This window comes from Bufo bufo, chromosome 11 (assembly GCF_905171765.1).
Source record: "Bufo bufo chromosome 11, aBufBuf1.1, whole genome shotgun sequence".
In the NCBI taxonomy this organism is placed as follows: Eukaryota; Metazoa; Chordata; class Amphibia; order Anura; family Bufonidae; genus Bufo; species Bufo bufo.
The window spans coordinates 31,552,619-31,574,719 of record NC_053399.1 but is presented as its reverse complement, the minus strand read 5'-3'; the positions used below and the strand labels follow the sequence as shown (position 1 = coordinate 31,574,719).

General features: G+C 46.4%; 1 long non-coding RNA gene across 1 annotated transcript; it reads right to left on the bottom strand.

Moving 5' to 3' along the window:
• Positions 1–13,943: 13,943 nt before the first annotated feature.
• On the bottom strand, positions 13,944–20,787 carry LOC120982261. Its single transcript, XR_005774869.1, has 3 exons — positions 20,260–20,787; positions 20,022–20,121; positions 13,944–14,207 (listed from the first exon to the last, which is right to left on the bottom strand). It is a non-coding gene; the product is annotated as an uncharacterized LOC120982261 (long non-coding RNA).
• Between the last annotated feature and the right edge of the window lie 1,314 nt (positions 20,788–22,101).

Genomic DNA, 22,101 nt, shown 5'->3' with positions numbered 1-22,101 from the left:
TCCTATCTACACTCACCATGGAGTTTACGTAGCTCTACTGTAAGCAGCCAGGTTGGGCGAGGCTGATTGTAGTACTCATCCATACAGTATCTGCCCCCGTGATCACCCTCGGTCCATTTAGGGTTCATGCACACGATCGCATCCATTTTGCGGTCCGCAAAACATGGATCGCGGCCGAGTGCATGCTGCCATATTTTTTTTTCCACACTCCTCGTGAAGAATAGGACACAGTCTATCTTTTTTGCAGGGTCATGGAACCAGGGGTGCACCACCAATGAGGCCAGGTGAGGCGATCTCTCAGCACCAGGTAGGGGCAAGAGAGGGGCAGCCGAAGGGCCATGGGCTGAAGGGAAGGGGGAAGCGCCGTTTCAATTTTCGCCTCAGGCAGCAGAAAGGCTAGGTGCACCCCTGGGCGGAACGGCACACGGTGCGCTGTCCGCATCTTTTGCGACCCCATTGAAATGAATGGGCCAACATCCGATCCGCAAAAAAATGCGGACCAAACATACGGCTGTGTGCATGAGGCCTCACACGTGTGGCTATTAGCAGCTGCTGATATACAGAGCACATTTCAGGTATGGGTTGCAGTTTTCGACAAAGATTTATATATTTTTTTGTGCAACACAGCACCCTGCGAGCTAAATGCAAATGACAGGAAGGATATTTGCATCAAGGATTCCTGTTGGTTTAACCCATGGAAACAGACAGCGTTCCGCCACAAAAATTAGGCAAATGAGCGCTACGTAGTTATGTACCTCATCTAAGGGCGCCTTCGCACGCCGCGGATTTTTGTGCCAGAATTTTCTGCGAGTGAAAAAATCAGCTACATTCTCCTGAATGAGGCCTGCAGAAATCCATGTGCTTGCTGCTCCATTGAAATGAACAGAGCTGATTTTTCAGTTGCGGAAAATTCGGCAACAAAATCGGCAGTGGGGGGCCTGGTGTGAGAGCAGGGAAGTCTTGACGACAGAGGAAGCAACATGTAAAGCGCTGCCTGTTGGATGCTTACAGCGAGGAGAGGCTGGAGTTGGGCCAGGAGAAGTAGGCAGCTGCCTAATGCACCAATAAAGGGGGGCACATCTTATGCATAAAAAAAAAAAAAGTTTTGTCTTTAGAGAATTTCCCGAAATAAGTGGGAACAGTAGGGATTGGTGGGGAAATAGGCAACAGAAGGCAATTCAATGGATGACTGACTTTCTAATAACCATTAGGGCTCATGCACACGACTGCTCTGTGGATTGGGGACTGCAATTTGCGTTCCCCAATGCATGGGCAACATCTGTGCGGATTCCGCAGATGCATCCAGACCCATTCAACTTGATGTGTCCGAACATGTCCTATTTCTTTTGCAGCGCAGAGGCACGGAGAGAAACTCTGAACCTTCAAATAAATGGGTCCGCATCCGTGATGTGGTGCAAAATCAGCTGGGGCCCGTATATTGCGGACACGCTGTTTGCTGGGCCGCAATATGGGATGACCTGCGGGATTCTCGGGAGACAGACCCCCACCGATCTGATATTGATTACCAATATATCAATATATAAATGCTGGAAACCCTCTTTAAGGCCTCATGCAAACGGGGGGGAAAACGGGGCAAAAAAAATAAAACATGGGTCTGGATCCGTTGCGGCAGCCGCACGGATGGCGCCCGTGCATTGGGGACCGCAAATTGCATTCCTCAATGCATGGAACGGCCGAGCAACGACCATGTGCATGAGGCCTAAAAGGGTGTGCTTAATTTTTGTAACCCCTCCAAAGATCACCGACTGTGACCTGACTGCGGGTAGTTTGCCCATTCAGTGCCCTCATCCGCTAGTGTTGGTTTCAATGCTTATACCTTTTATAGTATATTTTACAGAATAGCATAAGGCCCCTTTCACACGAGCGAGTATTCCGCGCGGATGCGATGCGGGAGGTGAACGCATTGCACCCGCACTGAATACTGACCCATTCATTTCTATGGGGCTGTGCACACGAGCGGTGATTTTCACGCATCACTTTTGCGTTGCGTGAAAATCGCAGCATGCTCCTCTTTGTGCGTTTTTCACGTAACGCAGGCCCCATAGAAATGAATGGGGTTGCGTGAAAATCGCAAGCATCCGCAAGCAAGTGCGGATGCGGTGCGATTTTCACGCACGGTTGCTAGGAGACGATCGGGATGGAGACCCGAACCTTATTATTTTCCCTTATAACATGGTTATAAGGGAAAATAATAGCATTCTGAATACAGAATGCTAAGTAAAACAGGGCTGGAGGGGTTAAAAAAAAATAAAAAGTCATTTAACTCACCTTTATCCACTTGCTCGCGTAGCCGGCATCTCCGTCTGACTCAGTAAAAGAGTCAGACGGAGATGCCCGGCATCGCGAGCAAGTGGATTAAGGTGAGTTAAATGATTTTTTATTTTTTTTAACCCCCTCTAGCCCTGTTTTACTTAGCATTCTGTATTCAGAATGCTATTATTTTCCCTTATAACCGTGTTATAAGGGAAAATAATACTATTTACAGAACACCGATCCCAAGCCCGAACTTCTGTGAAGAAGTTCGGGTTTGGGTACCAAACACGCGCGATTTTTCTCACGCGAGTGCAAAACGCATTACAAGGTTTTGCACTCGCGCAGAAAAATCGCAGGTGTTCCCGCAACGCACCCGGACATTTTTCCGCAACGCCCGTGTGAAAGAGGCCTAAAGGTGTTCTTGGAAATCAGTGCCTATAAAGCCATGGGCATCCTGGGGGCCATGATGACACTGGTCAAGACTTTAGCTAAAGAGGGTATCCCAAATGTGATCACCCCTCTATAGATCATACATGCAGTAAAATACCAAGTATTTATCACACCCCTCGAACATTACCAAAACCAAATAGCAGGAAGTTAAGGCTGGATATGACAGATGGGTTAGGAAAAATAGAGGAGCTAGATGGAAAAGAGAGAAGCTAAATATTTCAAATATTGAAACAAATTGGGGAGGCTTTTAGCTTCTTTAGCAAAAGGCATGAAGCACTCCTCACAAATATCTGCCTTAGGCTACATGCACACGACCGTATGTGTTTTGCAGCCCGCAAATAGCAGATCCGCAAAAAAAACTAAAACGGATAATAATGCCTAAAACGGACAAGAATAGGACATGTTCTATTTTTTTTTGCGGGGCTACGGACAGGGCCGTCTTTAATATTGATTGGACCCTGGGCAAGAATTTACTTGGGCCCCCTGGATCCCGCCTTCACACACCCCAGCATGCAATCACGCCCTCCACCACAACACACAGTGAATGGGTCCGCATCCGAGCCGCCAAGAACGGCGGCTCAGATGCGGACCCAAACAACGGCCGTGTGCATGAGGCCTGAGCACGTGCAGTCTCAGGAGTGGTCCACACCACACCCCTGCCTTGCAGCCTCACAGGAGTACAGGACCAGTATCTGTACACGTATGTATGGTATAATTGGGATGCACATCACACATGACATGACACAGGTCTTTACCAGGCTGCAGGCCAGCAGACACATTATTATTGCCACATGTGTCACATGCCACTACTGACTGTACAGCCGTTCAGAGTTCAGATAGTTCACAGTTCCACTTCCTTCGGAAAAGCGAGCCTGCCGTGCACTCCAGCGACTTACAGATAGAGGCAGTGGCCTTGCTATGGCTGGTGTCACCCTTTGCTCAGGGGGGCCCTCATGGTGTGGTGTGGACTGGTCATTTTTACTAAGGAAAATAGTTTAACCGTTTATGTGCAAAAGAGAAAAAAAGAAGTCACTTAAAAGTCAGCTCCAATCAGATATCTGCACATAGACCAAAAAGACTCTTGGTCTATGTGCAGATATCTGATTGGAGCTGACTTAGTGACTTCTTTTTTTCTCTTTTGCACATAAAGGGTTAAACTATATTCCTTAGTAAAAATGACCACTCCACACCACACCATGAGGGCCCCCCTGAGCAAAGATTAGTAAATGTGGCCGGCCGGGTGGCCCCAGGCCAGGCCACAGTTCAGCATACTGAGAGAACCCAACCCCTTATGTCTCCCGTCTCTATAATAATCCAATAATCCCCCACTAATGGGGTTATTTAAATTACTGGTGGATTATTAGAGAGACGAGAGACATAAGGGATTCTCTCTGTCTGTCTGCTGAACTGTGGCCACCACCGGCCACATTTACTAATCTTTGCTCAGGGGGGCCCTCATGGTGTGGTGTGGAATGGTCATTTTTACTAAGGAATATACACTGCTCAAAAAAATAAAGGGAACACTTAAACAACACAATGTAACTCCAAGTCAATCACACTTCTGTGAAATCAAACTGTCCACTTAGGAAGCAACACTGAGTGACAATCAATTTCACATGCTGTTGTGCAAATGGGATAGACAACAGGTGGAAATTATAGGCAATTAGCAAGACACCCCCAATAAAAGGAGTGGTTCTGCAGGTTCGTACCACAGACCACTTCTCAGTTACTATGCTTCCTGGCTGATGTTTTGGTCACTTTTGAATGCTGGCGGTGCTTTCACTCTAGTGGTAGCATGAGACGGAGTCTACAACCCACACAAGTGGCTCAGGTAGTGCAGCTTATCCAGGATGGCACATCAATGCGAGCTGTGGCAAGAAGGTTTTCTGTGTCTGTCAGCGTAGTGTCCAGAGCATGGAGGCGCTACCAGGAGACAGGCCAGTACATCAGGAGACGTGGAGGAGGCCGTAGGAGGGCAACAACCCAGCAGCAGGACCGCTACCTCCGCCTTTGTGCAAGGAGGAACAGGAGGAGCACTGCCAGAGCCCTGCAAAATGACCTCCAGCAGGCCACAAATGTGCATGTGTCTGCTCAAACGGTCAGAAACAGACTCCCTGAGGGTGATATGAGGGCCCGACGTCCACAGGTGGGGGTTGTGCTTACAGCCCAACACCGTGCAGGACGTTTGGCATTTTCCAGAGAACACCAAGATTGGCAAATTCGCCACTGGCGCCCTGTGCTCTTCACAGATGAAAGCAGGTTCACACTGAGCACATGTGACAGACGTGACAGAGTCTGGAGACGCCGTGGAGAACGTTCTGCTGCCTGCAACATCCTCCAGCATGACCGGTTTGGCATTGGGTCAGTAATGGTGTGGGGTGGCATTTCTTTGGAGGGCCGCACAGCCCTCCATGTGCTCGCCAGAGGTAGCCTGACTGCCATTAGGTACCGAGATGAGATCCTCAGACCCCTTGTGAGACCATATGCTGGTGCGGTTGGCCCTGGGTTCCTCCTAATGCAAGACAATGCTAGACCTCATGTGGCTGGAGTGTGTCAGCAGTTCCTGCAAGACGAAGGCATTGATGCTATGGACTGGCCCACCCGTTCCCCAGACCTGAATCCAATTGAGCACATCTGGGACATCATGTCTCGCTCTATCCACCAACGTCACGTTGCACCACAGACTGTCCAGGAGTTGGCAGATGCTTTAGTCCAGGTCTGGGAGGAGATCCCTCAGGAGACCGTCCGCCACCTCATCAGGAGCATGCACAGGCGTTGTAGGGAGGTCATACAGGCACGTGGAGGCCACACACACTACTGAGCCTCATTTTGACTTGTTTTAAGGACATTACATCAAAGTTGGATCAGCCTGTAGTGTGTTTTTCCACTTTAATTTTGAGTGTGACTCCAAATCCAGACCTCCATGGGTTGAAAAATTTGATTTCCATTTTTTTTATTTTTGTGTGATTTTGTTGTCAGCACATTCAACTATGTAAAGAACAAAGTATTTCAGAAGAATATTTAATTAATTCAGATCTAGGATGTGTTATTTTTGTGTTCCCTTTATTTTTTTGAGCAGTGTAGTTTAACCGTTTATGTGCAAAAGAGAAAAAAAAAGAGGTCACTAAGTCAGCTCCAATCAGATATCTGCACATAGACCAAGACTCTTCTTGGTCTATGAGCAGATATCTGATTGGAGCTGACTTCTTATTTTCTCTTTTGCACATAAATGGTTAAACTATATTCCTTAGTGAAAATGACCAGTCCAGTCCACACCATGAGGGCCGCCCTGAGCAAAGATTAGTAAATGTGGCCGGTGGTGGCCCCAGGCCACAGTTCAGCAGCAGACAGAGAGAACCCAACCCAACCCCTTATGTCTCCTGGGGCCGTCTGTCTCTATAATAATCCTCCACTAATTTATGAATGGATCTGGGGTTAATTATTAATTCGGTGACCTGACCGGTCTAAATTTCTAATATAAAATAAAGTCAATATGCGTGCTTTTTGTTTTACCTACCGAGTCCTCCCCTCCTGGCGCGGCAGTGGCAGGTCTGGTCTGGCTGTGTAAGGTAAGGTGAGTAAGTCACTGGTGGTCTGGTCACGTGAGGCCGTGACTCACCACCCTGCGGTGAGTCACACACCCCCTTTTACCACGTGACGGCGGAGCGCCGACGTGCTTGCTAACTATGCAGCGCAGTTGTAAGTTGTTCTGAAGACTGCTGCGCTGCTGCATAGTGAATGGGAGTCGCGAGTCGGGAGTCGGGACTCGGGAAACGGAGCTCCCTTGGGCCCCCAGGAGAAACTGGGCCCGGGGCAGCTGCCCCTTTTGCCCTGCGGCAAAGACGGCCCTGGCTACGGAACAGACATACTGATGCGGACAGCACACAGTGTGCTGGCCGCATTTTTTGCGGACCCATTGAAATGAATGGGTCCACATCCTATCCACAAAAAAACAAAATGGAACGGACACGGAAACAAACAACGTTCGTGTGCATGTAGCCTTAAAGAATGCACAAGGAACTCTAAGTCACCAGCCAACAGAAATAGTAGACATATTGAGAGATTACTATGTATACCTCTATTCAAACTCTAACGATGCACTTGAACAGGGGAAATCGTGGCTGGAAACCCTATTCATGCCCCAAATCTCGCAGGATGATCTGTTGATATTGAATCAGCCTTTCACAGAAGATGAGGTCCAGAGAGTAATCCGCCAATCGAGCAATGGAAAGGCGCCAGGCCCAGACGGGTTCACGAACAAATTTTATAAAGTATTAGCCCCAAAAATTTCCAAAATCCTCACATCCCTATATAACCAACTACTACAGGGCCAAAAATTGCCGCCAGATATGAACACGGCATACAGTTGCAAGAAAAAGTATGTGAACCCTTTGGAATGATATGGATTTCTGCACAAATTGGTCATAAAATGTGATCTGATCTTCATCTAAGTCACAACAATAGACAATCACAGTCTGCTTAAACTAATAACACACAAAGAATTAAATGTTACCATGTTTTTATTGAACACACCATGTAAACATTCACAGTGCAGGTAGAAAAAGTATGTGAACCCCTAGACTAATGACATCTCCAAGAGCTAATTGGAGTGAGGTGTCAGCCAACTGGAGTCCAATCAATGAGATGAGATTGGAGGTGTTGGTTTCAGCTGCCCTGCCCTATAAAAAACACACACCAGTTCTGGGTTTGCTTTTCACAAGAAGCATTACCTGATGTGAATGATGCCTCGCACAAAAGAGCTCTCAGAAGACCTACGATTAAGAATTGTTGACTTGCATAAAGCTGGAAAGGGTTATAAAAGTATCTCCAAAAGCCTTGCTGTTCATCAGTCCACGGTAAGACAAATTGTCTATAAATGGAGAAAGTTCAGCTCTGCTGCTACTCTCCCTAGGAGTGGCCGTCCTGTAAAGATGACTGCAATAGCACAGCGCAGACTGCTCAATGAGGTGAAGAAGAATCCTAGAGTGTCAGCTAAAGACTTACAAAAGTCTCTGGCATATGCTAACATCCATGTTAGCGAATCTATGATAAGTAAAATACTAAACAAGAATGGATTTCATGGGAGGATACCAGAGAGGAAGCCACTGCTGTCCAAAAAAAACATTGCTGCACGTTTACACTTTGCACAAGAGCACCTGGATGTTCCACAGCAGTACTGGCAAAATATTCTGTGGATAGATGAAACCAAAGTTGAGTTGTTTGGAAGAAACACACAACACTATGTGTGGAGAAAAAGAGGCACAGCACACCAGCATCAAAACCTCATCCCAACTGTGAAGTATGGTGGTGGGGGCATCATGGTTTGGGGCTGCTTTGCTGCGTCAGGGCCTGGACGGATTGCTATCATCGAAGGAAAAATGAATTCCCAAGTTTATCAAGACATTTTTCAGGAGAACTTAAGGCCATCTGTCCACCAGCTGAAGCTCAACAGAAGATGAGTGTTGCAACAGGACAACGACCCAAAGCATAGAAGTAAATCAACAACAGAATGGCTTAAACAGAAGAAAATACGCCTTCTGGAGTGGCCCAGTCCTGACCTCAACCTGATTGAGATGCTGTGGCATGACCTCAAAAAAGCGATTCACACCAGACATCCCAAGAATATTGCTGAACTGAAACAGTTCTGTAAAGAGGAATGGTCAAGAATTACTCCTGACCGTTGTGCACGTCTGATCTGCAACTACAGGAAACGTTTGGTTGAAGTTATTGCTGCCAAAGGAGGTTCAACCAGTTATTAAATCCAAGGGTTCACATACTTTTTCCACCTGCACTGTGAATGTTTACATGGTGTGTTCAATAGAAACATGGTAACATTTAATTATTTGTGTGTTATTAGTTGAAGCAGACTGTGATTGTCTATTGTTGTGACTTAGATGAAGATCAGATCACATTTTAGGACCAATTTGTGCAGAAATCCATATCATTCCGAAGGGTTCACATACTTTTTCTTGCAACTAAATATTAAAGTATTCCCAAAAGAGGGTAAAGATTGCACTCTGGCATCTTCCTATCGCCCAATCTCTCTCATAGACAAACGATCTCAAATACTTGTCAAAAATATTGGCGGACAGACTGGCCACTTTTCTGCCCAAACTCATAACACCCCATCAAGTAGGATTCATACAAGGTAGATCAGCGGTATATAACATTCGGAAAATGTTAGCGGTGCTTGACGGGAAATAAAATGAACCCTCATCTTCATCCATCTCCAGCTCTTCTAGCTATAGATGCGGAAAAAAAGTGTTTGACAATGGGAGCTGGAGATGGTTGAATGAAGTACTGGACGGTGTGGGCTTTACAGGTCCTATTAGGACATACATTTCATCTTTATACTGTTCCCCTCTTGCAAGAATCTCCATTCCAGGATTTTTGTCAGGGCCTTTTAATTTTCAAAATGTCACTAGGCAGGGGCGCCCTCTCTCACCTTTGCTATTTAACCTAGCGTTAGAACCGCTATCAAGAGCAATAACCTGTAATGACCATATCAAAGGCATGGCTGTTGGGCAGAAAACTCTCAAACATACCTTATTTGCCGAGGACCTGTTGATGTTCCTGGCGCAACCTCAGACGGATATACCAATCCTGTTTGATCTTCTCTCTCATTTCGGTCATCTATCGGGTTTTAAGGTTAATATGTCCAAATGTGAATTATTGGATTTGTCTCCACCCCAACGCACAAACAAGACACTACTGCATAACCTCCCAGTTACAATAGCAACTCATTTCATCAAATATTTGGGAATTAAAATAGGAAAAAACGCCAGATTCACTATACATTGAACTCTCCCCCTCTATTTAAAAAGATGACTTCAGAACTTATGTCTTGGTCGAACTTTCCTACATCTCTCCTGGGGCGTTGCCATCTATTGACGATGATGAGCTTCAGTAAACTCTTATACCCTATGCAAACACTGCCGCTCCTCCTAAAACACACCGATATTCAAGTCCTGTTAAAGGCCTTCCGCTCTTTTGTTTGGCAATCCAAGAGATGCAGAATATCCCTACATACACTTACTCAGGGGAGGCGTAGGATTTCCTGATATTAGAAAATATAACCTAGCAAGCTTAATGAGACACAGCCTAGATTGGATCAATAATACCTCCCATTACTCGGTATCGTCCATAGAGACAGAAATGGCTAAGCCCTGGAATCTGAACACTCTACTACATACTAAGTATGCTTTGTTACCTACCCAGATAAAACACGGTACCTTGCTACGTGACACAAAGCGGTTAGAAAACCGTTTAATCTTCCTTTTTTAACATCCAAAAAGATGATATTATGGAATCATCCAGAATTTAGGGCACTGTCGATAAATAAACAATTCCTTAAGTGGATAGAAAAGGGCATAATTGAAGTCCGACACCTACGGAATCAAACTGACCAGAGATTTCTTAGGCTACTTTCACACTTGCGGCAGAGTGTTCCGGCAAGCAGTTCCGTCGCCGGAACTGCCTGCGGGATCCGGCAAAACATATGCCAACTGATGTGGCATTTGTAAGACTGATCAGGATCCTGATCAGTCTTAAAAATGCCTGATCAGTCAGAAAAATGCATTGAAATGCCGGATCCGTCTTTCCGGTGTCATCCGGCAAAACGAATCCGGCATTTATTTTTGTTCACCTTTTTTTCTTCTATTTCAGAGACGCAGCCCGACTCAAAATTGCGGCTCCATTCCATGTGATGATATTGGCTGCAAAAATGTGTCTTCTAAGGTACTGGCTTAAACCTGCTACACCACAACTGAAAGAAGTCATCCAACATTCCACTAATTGTTTGATATTGTAACGCACTGATGCCGAAGGGTGTAAGGCCCCTTTCACACGGGCGAGTATTCCGCGCGGGTGCAATGCGGGAGGTGAACGCATTGCACCCGCCTTGAATCTGGACCCATTCATTTCTATGGGGCTGTGCACATGAGCTGTGATTTTCACGCATCACTTGTACGTTGCGTGAAAATCGCAGCATGTTCTATATTGTGCGTTTTCCATGCAACGCAGGCCCCATAGAAGTGAATGGGGCTGCGTGAAAATCGCAAGCATCCGCAAGCAAGTGCGGAGGCGGTGCCATTTTCACGCACGGTTGCTAGGAGACGATCGGGATGGAGACCCGATCATTATTATTTTCCCTTATAACATGGTTATAAGGGAAATCAATACCATTCTGAATACATAATGCATAGTAAAATAGCGCTGGAGGGGTTAAAAAAAAGAAAAAGAAAATTTAACTCACCTTAATCCACTTGCTTGCGCAGCCCGGCATCTCTTCTGTCTTCATCTTAGCTGTGTGCAGGAAAAGGACCTGTGGTGATGTCACTCCGGTCATCACATGATCCATCACCATGGTAAAAGATCATGTGACGGACCATGTGATGACCGGAGTGACGTCACCACAGGTCCTTTTCCTGCACACAGCAAAGAAGAAGACAGAAGAGAAGCCGGGCTGCACGAGCAAGTGGATTAAGGTGAGTTTAATTATTATTATTTATTTTTTTAACCCCTCCAGCGCTATTGTACTATGCATTCTGTATTCAGAATGCTATTATTTTCCCTTATAACCATGTTATAAAAGGGAAAATAATACAATCTACACAACACCGATCCCAAGCGGGTCTGGGTACCAAACATGCTGATTTTTCTCACGTGCGTGCAAAACGCATTACAATGTTTTGCACTCGCGCGGAAAAAATGTGCATGTTCCCGCAACGCAACCGCACCTTTTTCCGCAACGCCCGTGTGAACTCAGCCTAAATCAAAAATGACAACCCCTTTTTTTTTTTTAAAGGGAAACTGTGGCGAAACCAACCTCGCCACTGGGTTTTGGAGGGGCCTGGCTACCAGCCTCTTGCCTCAGGATTATGGCCCATACTAACTTTGAAGGAGAAGACAGACAGCTTAAATCTGTGGAACTGTTTTGGGTAGGAAAGCCATGCTTGCGGCCGGCCAAATGTGAATTCCATGGAATTCGGGAACCCCTGCTCGGATCTGGGTGCTTTTTGGATATGTTGTTCACCCAGATCAGAGCTATCCGTGGATGTATACATTATGGGGATGTGTGGGGTTTTGAGGCGTTTTCTGTGTGTTGGGAAAAATGTGTGTTTTCTGTCTGGTAGTGATTAAGTTAGTCCATTACGTTTGGTAATTGTATTTTGTGGATTGCGTCTTAGACAATGCCAGTGTGTTAGTTAATTGCGTCTCAGACAATGCTCATTGTATTTTGTTGATTGCGTTACAGACAGAGGGAGGGGGATTTTGTGTATAATTGCTGGGAAGGTTTGAATACTGGAAATGCATGTGATTGGCTGTTTTTACAAAACCCTGTGGGTGGTAACCTTGTTGGAAGATCTGTATAAATCAATGCTTGTGTGTTCAAATAAAGAGAGTTCCTGCTTTGCCCCTTTATGAAGTCTTGGCTCATGTTTGGGGGATGGGATAACTACACTCTTGGGGATTGCTATATCATAATACTCCCCTGAGTATAAGCTCTTGTAAGAGCTTGCTCCTGGTTCCTGTCTCTGGATTTAGGAGAGGTTCACCCACTGGAGCCTGGAGCCTTGTTGTAGGTCCAGGGTGGGTAGGAGACGGCGAGACCTCAACCAAGCTTCGGCGGTTCGTGGGGTCTGCAGCGCTGACGGTGTCAAGTGGAGTGCTTGGAGTCCTCTGGAAGCACTAGGAGCATCTATCGACGGAGGTACACGGTCGGGGTGCTAGGCGTTTCGTTACATTGGTGGCAAGCAGTGGGATGGCGTCCTAGTGTGAGGAGAAGCAGCTCGGAGACACCGTTCGTGGAGTATATTGAGGGCAATGCTAGTATCCGTACAGCGCCCCTGGCTACAGCAATATGGATGCCGTTGGTTCCTGCACAGCATTCCATCAGGAAGATCACCCGGATTACAGGGATGCCGAGCGGAAAGGCGTATGGCACCAGGCCCTGGAGGACGTGCAGCGTCGGAGGGGTAAGAGTCTTCCCAGTGAGGAGCAGAGATTACGAATGCGATTGGCGCTGTGACTACCTCTACTGGGAGAGCAACCCTTGACGGAGTGGGTGTCAGAGCTTGAGACACTGGTATGGCAGGAAACCTGGCTGGATGACGCTTACCAAGCACTATGGTGGGACACAGTACGACAGTCTCCATGAATGGAGGCGTACGCCAAGCCCGTTGTTCACCCAGATCAGAGCTATCCATGGATGTATACATTATGGGGATGTGTGGGGTTTTGAGGTGTTTTCTGTGTGTTGGGAAAAATGTGTGTTTTCTGTCTGGTAGTGATTAAGTTAGCCCATTACGTTTGGTAATTGTATTTTGTGGATTGCGTCTTAGACAATGCCAGTGTGTTAGTTAAATGCGTCTCAGACAATGCTCATTGTATTTTGTTGATTGCGTTACAGACAGAGGGAAGGGGATTTTGTGTACAATTGCTGGGAAGGTTTGAATACTGGAAATGCATGTGATTGGCTGTTTTTACAAAACCCTGTGGGTGGTAACCTTGTTGGAAGATGTGTATAAATCAATGCTTGTGTGTTCAAATAAAGAGAGTTCCTGTTTTTATACCATCATGAAGTTTTGGCTCATGTTTGGGGAATGGGATAACTACACTCTTGGGGATTGCTACATCACAATACTCCCCTGAGTATAAGCTCTTGTAAGAGCTTGTTCATGGTTCCTGCTCTCTGCATTTAGGAGAGGTTCACCCACTGGAGCCTGGAGCCTTGTTGTAGGTCCAGGGTGGGTAGGAGACGGCGAGACCTCCACCAAGCTTCGGCGGTTCGTGGGGTCTGCAGTGCTGATGGTGTCAAGTGGAGTGCTTGGAGTCCTCTGGAAGCACTAGGAGCAGCTATCGACGGAGGTACCCGGTCGGGGTGCTAGGCGTTCCGTTACAGAAACCTTTTAAGATAGCTTTTTTTTTTTACTGACCAAGAAATATTGGACACTATCCATTTATATACACTGAATGGTTTGCCAAATTGGAGACTTCAGACCCGTGGTACCAATTGCATTTGGAACAGACAAGAAACAAAAGTCAGAACATAGGTAGTTGAAATAAACCGTTTTAAGATGGCGAAGGGTTGGGAGGGGGAAGGGTTCTGTAAAGAGTTTTCATATCCATCTGTCTAATGTAAAATGACTGATGAAAACTTTAAATAAAAACATGTTTAAAAAAAAAAAAAAAATAGTACAAAGGGTACACACCTCAAGTACGTAGTAGCAAGCAGCGGGTATATACAGCATATGGACCCTGGTGGTCAGTGGTACAGGTGAATTTAGTGCCTTTTCACTACTCTTGTAAATTCAGGATACAGATTCTGGTGATGATTTAACATAAGGCATCAGGTCCCTAGTGATCTAGGTTTCCTTCAGCATAATGGTCCCTGGTGGTCAATGGTCCCAGCAGCATCTTTATCCCTGGTGGGCAACAGTACATTGAGTATCCCAGCTCCTGGTACCATCTCCATCACATACCTGGTGAGGAACACAGAGATTAGCACATGGTCCCTAATACAGTATACAAGTTACGGTGAGTGGAATATTCAGGTTCTGCTTCCTGCTGGTCAAGATCCATGATTGGCACCTGGGGTTCCTGTACCTGGATTTAGCGGCTCGGCGGTTCTACCCATTATCATCTATGGAATAAGACCAACGTGTATCATAATGCAAGAAGAAGACTTAGGCCCCTTTCACACGGGCGAGTATTCCGCGCGGATGCGATGCGTGAGGTGAACGCATTGCACCCGCACTGAATACCAACCCATTAATTTCTATGGGGCTGTTCACATAAGCAGTGATTTCACACATCACTTGTGCGTTGCGTGAAAATCGCAGCATGCTCTATATTCTGCGTTTTTCATGCAACGCAGGCCCCATAGAAGTGAATGGGGCTGCGTGAAAATCGCAAGCATCCGCAAGCAAGTGCGGATGCGGTGCGATTTTCACGCATGGTTGCTAGGAGATAATCGGGATGGAGACCCGATCATTATTATTTACCCTTATAACATGGTTATAAAGGAAAATAATAGCATTCTGAATACAGAATGCATAGTAAAACAGCGCTGGAGGGGTTAAAAAAAATAATTTAACTCCCCTTAGTCCACTTGATCGCGCAGCCCGGCATCTCCTTCTGTCTCCTTTACTGAACAGGACCTGTGGTGAGCATTCATTACAGGTCAAGGACCTGTGGTGACGTCACATGATCCATCACCATGGTAAAAGATCATGTGATGGATCATGTGATGACCGGAGTAACGTCACCACAGGTCCTTGACCTGTAATGAATGCTCACCACAGGTCCTGTTCAGTAAAGGAGACAGAAGGAGATGCCGGGCATCGCGATCAAGTGGACTAAGGTGAGTTAAATTTTTTTTTTTTTTTAATTAACCCCTCCAGCGCTATTTTACTATGCATTCTGTATTCAGAATGCTATTATTTTCCCTTATAACATGTTATAAGGGAAAATAATAATGATCAGGTCTCCATCCCGATCGTCTCCTAGCAACCGTGCGTGAAAATCGCACCGCATCCGCACTTGCTTGCGATTTTCACGCAACCCCATTCACTTCTATGGGGCCTGCGTTGCGTGAAAAACGCAGAATATAGAGCATGCTGCGATTTTCACGCAACGCACAAGTGATGCTTGAAAATCACCGCTCATGTGTACAGCCCCATAGAAATGAATGGGTCGGTATTCAGTGCGGGTGCAATGCGTTCAACTCACGCATCGCATCCGCGCGGAATACTCGCCCGTGTGAAAGAGGCCTTAGTGATAGTGTGCAGGAGATCCGGATATGGCTCCCAGCGCTCCAGACATAACGGTGAAACAATCCGTACCCGGGCCCTGATGTGAGTTCAAGGGGTCGCTCACTTTAGTAAGTGACATTTATCCTGTAGAGAAAGTTAATACAAGGCACTTACTAATGTATTGTGATTGTCCATATTGCCTCCTTTGCTGGCTGGATTCATTTTTCCATCACATTATACACTGCTCGTTTCCATGGTTACAGACCACCCTGCAATCCATCAGTGGTGGTCCTGCTTGCACAATATAGGAAAAATCACCAGCCTATGTAAGTTCCCACGGTCCCGGCCACCAGAGAGGCTGACGCTTTTTCCTAGAGTGTGCAAGCACGACCACCACTGATGGATTGCAGGGTGGTCATAACCATGGAAACGAGCAGTGTAGAATGTGATGGAAAAATGAATCCAGCCAGCAAAGGAAGCAATATGGACAATCACAATACATTAGTAAGTGCCTTGTATTAACTTTCTCTACATGATAAATGCCATTTGTTGAAGTGAGACGACCGCTTTATTAATCCAACCATAAAATCCATAAAACAAACAATACCAGGCAGAAACCTAAAACTGGCGCACCATCCCCCCATGTGTTGCCCCAGGGCCCCCAGGATAATTGCTATTTTTCAGCACAGAGCAGCCATGTAAAGCTGGTTTGCACATGTTATGTTGTCTGTGGAGGCTGCTAAGCAACTTCTGCTTTCACAAAGTGCGGACTTGTTTATATAGGAATTAACCTAATCACAAACCGTGTGTGTCGGCCGCACCTCCGTGGTCCACGCCGGCTCCCCTGACCTGAACTAGTCATTTACCATACAGTCAGTTCCTATCTGATCGGGGGTCCAACGTACTGCACTCACATCATCATGAGCACAGTATAAAGCCTCATTCACACGTCCGTGTCCGTGCTCAGATCCGTGAGCAGGTGGTCAGTGATGCATCCGTGAAGCTGTCCGCGAAGGATCCGTGTTGGGTCCGTGTGTCCGTTTTTTGCTGTCCGTGTTGCATCCGTGTTTTACTGACACTCAACAGCTGAAAAATTATTTTCAAGGAATCTCTTCTTAATGATCCGTGTTGCATCCGTGGTTTTCACGCCCCCATAGACTATAATGGGCGCCATGGATCCGTGAACATGGACAAAATAGAACACGATGCACCCGTGCTAAAAAAACGGACCCACGGACCGTGCTAAAACACTGATGTCTGAATACACACATTAAAATGAATAGGGACGCGTGCTGTCCGTGGAGAACACGTATAGCACACGTCCGTGAAACACTGAATTACGTGAATGAGGCTTAAGAGATCCGCAATCAGATAGGAACTGACTGCATCATCAAATACCAAGTAGGGGGTCAGTAACAAAATCCAGCTTTTTACGCCGGTCTTTGTTTCCCCTTTGCGCTGGTAGAGGATGCGCCTAATTTATGATGAGCCCTGTGCCTCGTCGTAAATTAGGCGCATACTCCTGCTGTGTGCGCCTTTCGCTTTGGTCTGCATTTTTTGAGGATTGGATACGCATTCAATTCATTTCAATGGGTCCTCAAAAAATGCTGTCCACATCCGTATGTCGATTTGTAGAGAAAACCACGCACACTCTTGAGAGTTTTGATATGCCAAGTGGATTCATTGTGAATCGTACACTTCAAACTGGGACGTAGGTGCCAGCGACATTCGCAATAATAAGCAGGTAAATGATTCTGCTGGTAAATTTACAAGATACTGCCCCAGTCGGGCGTTAATTGCTCCGTTTCAATGAAAATAATGTTGCGCCGTGAGTCATATGGAGAGTTGCAATTTGCGGTCCCCAATGCACGGGCAACCTCCGTACGGCCGCCGGGATGAATCCAGACCCATTCAACTCGAATGGGTCTGCATTCGTCCGTTCCGCAAAAAGATAGAGCAAGTTCTATCTTTTTGCGGAACGGAAGTACGGAACAGAACCACTCCATAGTGCTTCGGTAGTGTTCCGTTCCGTGATTCCATTCCGCATCTCCGGATTTGCGGTCCCATTGAAGTGAATGGGTCCGCATCCGCGATACGGAATGCACACGGAATGGTGCCCGTGTATTGCGGATCCGCAAATGCGGGCCGCAATACGGCAACGGTCGTGTGAACGAGCCCTGTCAGTGATTTTCACAGACCCACAGACTTCAATCCGCATCACGGATCAAAGTAGTGCATGTCCCCGTGTTTTTGTAGTGCATGTCCCCGTAAAAAAATACTGAAATGTGAACAGACACATTTAAATCAAGGGGTATGTGTGCTGTCCGTGGAAAATGCGGAAAAACGAAAATGAGGCCTAATAGGAGATTCTTTGAAAATTAATTTTCAGCTGAGCAACTTCCGTGAATTACAGATGACACACAGATGGTAAAAACGAACACACGGACCAACCACGGATCCTTCACGGATGAAACATGTACACATTTTTTTTACTGATGCGACACTGACATGGAAATGTGAATGAGGCCTTAGGCCTCATGCACACAACCGTTGTTTTGGTCCGCATCTGAGCCGCAGTTTTTGCGGCTCGGATGCGGACCCATTCACTTCAATAGGGCCGCAAAAGATGCAGACAGCACTCCGTGTGCTGTCCGCATCTGTGGCTAAGTTCTGTGGTCCGCAAAAAAAAGATAACCTGTCCTATTCTTGTCCGTTTTGCGGACAAGAATAGGCAGTTATATCAATGGCTGTCCGTGCCGTTCCGCAAATTGTGGAACGCACACGGACGCCATCCGTAGTTTGCGGACCGCAAAACACACAAGGGTCGTGTGCATGTAGCCTTAGGCAAAAAAAAAGAAACGGATGCCATCCAGTTTTTTGGGCGGATCCATTGTAACAATGCCTAAAACGGACAAGAATATGGCATGTTCTATTTTTTTTGCCGGGCTACGGAACGGACATACTGATGCGGACAGCACACGGTGTGCTGTCCGCATTTTTTGCGGACCCATTGAAATGAATGGGTCCGCATCCTATCCGCAAAAAAAACAGAACGGACACGGAAACAAAATACGTTCGAGTGCATGTAGCCTTAGTCTGCAGGTTTTCCATGCAGGATCTGCACATGGTCATTGTTATCAAGGATGATTGTTATTTGCCACAGTGCAAACCAAATTCCACTAGGATTCTTTTTCTGGAATATGTGAACAGGGTTAAAAAAAAACAAAAAACTCTCGTTAAGGCTACTTTCACACTTGCGGCAGAGGAATCCGGCAGGCAGTTCCGTCGCCGGCAAAACGTATGCCAACTGATGGCATTTGTAAGATTGATCAGAATCCTGATCCGTCTTACAAATGCATTGAAATGCCGGATCCGTCTTTCCGGTGTCATCCAGAAAAATGGATCCGGCACTAATACATTCCTATGGAAAAAAATGCCGGATCCGGCATGTGTTCCGGATTTTTGGCCGGAGATAAAACCGTAGCATGCTGCGGTATTATCTCCGTCCTGAACAGTCAAAAAGACTGAACTGAAGACATCCTGATGCATCCTGAACAGATTGCTCTCCATTCCGAATACATGGGGATATGCCTGATCAGTTCTTTTCCGGTATAGAGCCCCTAGGACGGAACTCAATGCCGGAAAAGAAAAACGCTAGTGTGAAAGTGCCCTAAAGGAACACGTATCAGAAATATTCATAGGAAACAATTTTTTTTAACAATTTTTGTCTGCTTTTCTTTTTTCATTTCAGCAGTATTAGAACATTAAATATTATAGGGAATGTGTCACCAAAATTCTATCTGCCAGTTAAAACCAGATAACACACATTATCCCTTTTTTCTAACCTAAATTTTCTGGTTGCAGACTTTTTTTATTCTATTTCCTGAACATTTTTTATGCGGGCGGCCATCTTGCCTGAGCTGCTCTTAGCATTAAGAAAATTTCTTTACGGCAGCCCCATGGGCCATAGACACAATGGTCTGGAGGGGACCTCATTGACTTCTATTGGAGAGTTTTCTAGGCATGCTGTGTGACCTGTGCAAGGAAAGAATATATAAAATTTGACGAACACCTATTGTGAATGGTGGTCTATGTCTTATCTATACACATAGGTGATATCATTACAGGCAGGATTAGAATGACAGATAAGAAGATAACTGCAGTGAATTGATCTGTATAGACTAAGAAGTGGTGCCTATTTTTAGGCCTAGTGGTTTTGGTTTAATTATAAATATTAACATGGGAAAAAAATAAAATAAGCAAAAATTCTTTAAACATGTGTTAAGCATAAAAACATGACAAACAATAGGTCCTTTTCTGATGACACATTCCCTTTAAAGGCAAAATCTTGTCCTTCTGTAGCAGTCAACGAAGAGAGATAAGGCTCCTATATAGATAGGTAATTCACTGTCAGTCTATTGCTGCTGTGAGGGCAAAGTGTTATTTGTTAGTATAATAGTAGATTAGTAGAATTAGGATAACACGACCACTCTTATTTTCTAAAACTAATTAAAGATGTCCACAGAAGAGCGTTGTTCTCACCAGTGTAATGTGTGATGCTCTAATTGAGTCATTCATCCTCTTCCCTTTCTGGCCGCAGTGATGGTCTGACTGAGAGGGTTAAGCGAGGCTGTCTGCCGTGCTAAAAGTCCAAACAAAGAGGAAGTTAAAGAGAGATGACAGGAAGTAGAATACATGGAGTGACTTCAAAAAATTATATTCAGAAAACCGTCCACCTGTTTTTTGTAAAAAAAAATTACATAGAACAGTGATGCCCAACCTACGGCCTGCGGACCACATCCGGCCCGCAAAGCTGTGTCATGCGGCCCGTGCAGTGACCAAAGGTGGAACTTGCGCTCAGCTGCAGAAGAGACGCGCCTGCGCCACCATTCCTAATTATACTGTGGGGCAGTACTATTATTAGTTTTGCGGCGACTGAAGACCCCATCTCCCCACACCTGCCCGTACAGACCCCCTCTGGACTCTCAGCCAGGCATCAGAGAACGTCGAAGGAGAAGGTGAGGACGAGTCAGATGGGAGCAGGAGGTCTATGAAGGATGTGACTGGCGAGGTGTGGTAGTGGTGGAAGTGATTGGACCTGAGCCTATTTCTTAATATGTGATTACTATGTCTGATGCCAGTGTGAGAGGACTCCTAATATTGCAACACAAGGCATTTCTAGAGAAAGTTTCCTGCATTCCACTCCTTAGTCTTGCTATGCCCAAAGATGTGTCACCTTTACAGTAATGCCCAGATGTGCCCCCTTCATAGGGGTAATGCCCAGATGTGCCCCCTTCACAGAGGTAATGCCCAGATGTGCCCCCTTCACTGGGGTAATGCCCAGATATGCCCCCTTCACAGGGGTAATGCCCAGATATGCCCCCTTCACAGGGGTAATGCCCAGATGCGCCCCCTTTACAGAAAAAATGCCCAGATATTTGCCCCTTCACAGTAGTAATGCTCACACGTGCCCCCTCACAGGTTATTAGAAGGGTGAGAAGCCAGTAGAGGCCTGGGGCACTTCTCGCACCACGAACATGAGATAGGGCAGAAGAAGGTCCCAATCCTTCCTATCTTTGGACACCACCCTTTTTAACATGGTTTTTAGAGTTTTATTAAACTTTTCCACCAGACCATCCGTTTGTGGATGGTACACGGACGTCCGTAACTGTTTAATATGCAGCAACTTACAGAGTTCCCTCATGACCTTGGACATAAAAGGGGTCCCCTGGTCAGTCAGAACCTCTTTTGGAAGCCCCACTCGGGAGAACATCTCCATTAGCTCCTTAGCTATAAGTTTCGCTGATGTATGTTGCAGTGGCACTGCCTCCGAGTACCGAGTGGCGTAATCAAGGCCAACCAAGATGTGTTGGTGTCCCCTAGCGGACTTCGGTACTGGGCCTACTAGGTCCATAGCGATTCGCTCAAACGGTACCTCGATGATCGAGAGAGGTACCAAGGGACTGCAAAAAAGGTGCTGGAGGATAGTTGCCTGGCAGGTCGGGCAAGACTTACAGAACTCGTCCACCTCTTTAAACACACTGGGCCAGTAAAACCATTGTAGTATCCGGTCCTGTGTTTTCTGCATTCCCAGATGACCCCGAGAACATGCTGGTGGGCTAACTCTAACACGAGTTTGCGATAAGCCTGGGGCACCACCAACTGTTCAATGGATTCACCTTGCAGCCGATTTACCCGATACAACATATCCTGATAAACCACAAAACGGGGGAACACCGACTCTGCCCCTGGTTGTTGTGGTTCACCATCTATTATTAGTACATTTTCCCAGGCTCGGGACAAGGTTGGATCCCGGTGTTGTGCAGTACCAAAATTATCCCCGGAGACATTGAGGTCTGCCAGCACAGGCCCCGGCGGCAAGTCTTCCATGTCTTGCACCATTACACTTAGCGGGGTTGTTTCCCCCTTTTCCACCGAAGTGGCGGTCACCCCTACCGCTGGCCCTTCGGACTCAGGGTTCTGGTCTCTGGTCTCCCCCCTGAGCCGGGCCACTCTGCTAGGGTTACCCATGTCTCACTCTCGTAATCGGCCACAGTGCCGGGAAGTCTCTCCCTATTATGAGTTCATAGTGTAGGTTGGTTGCGACAGCCACCTCGTGGGT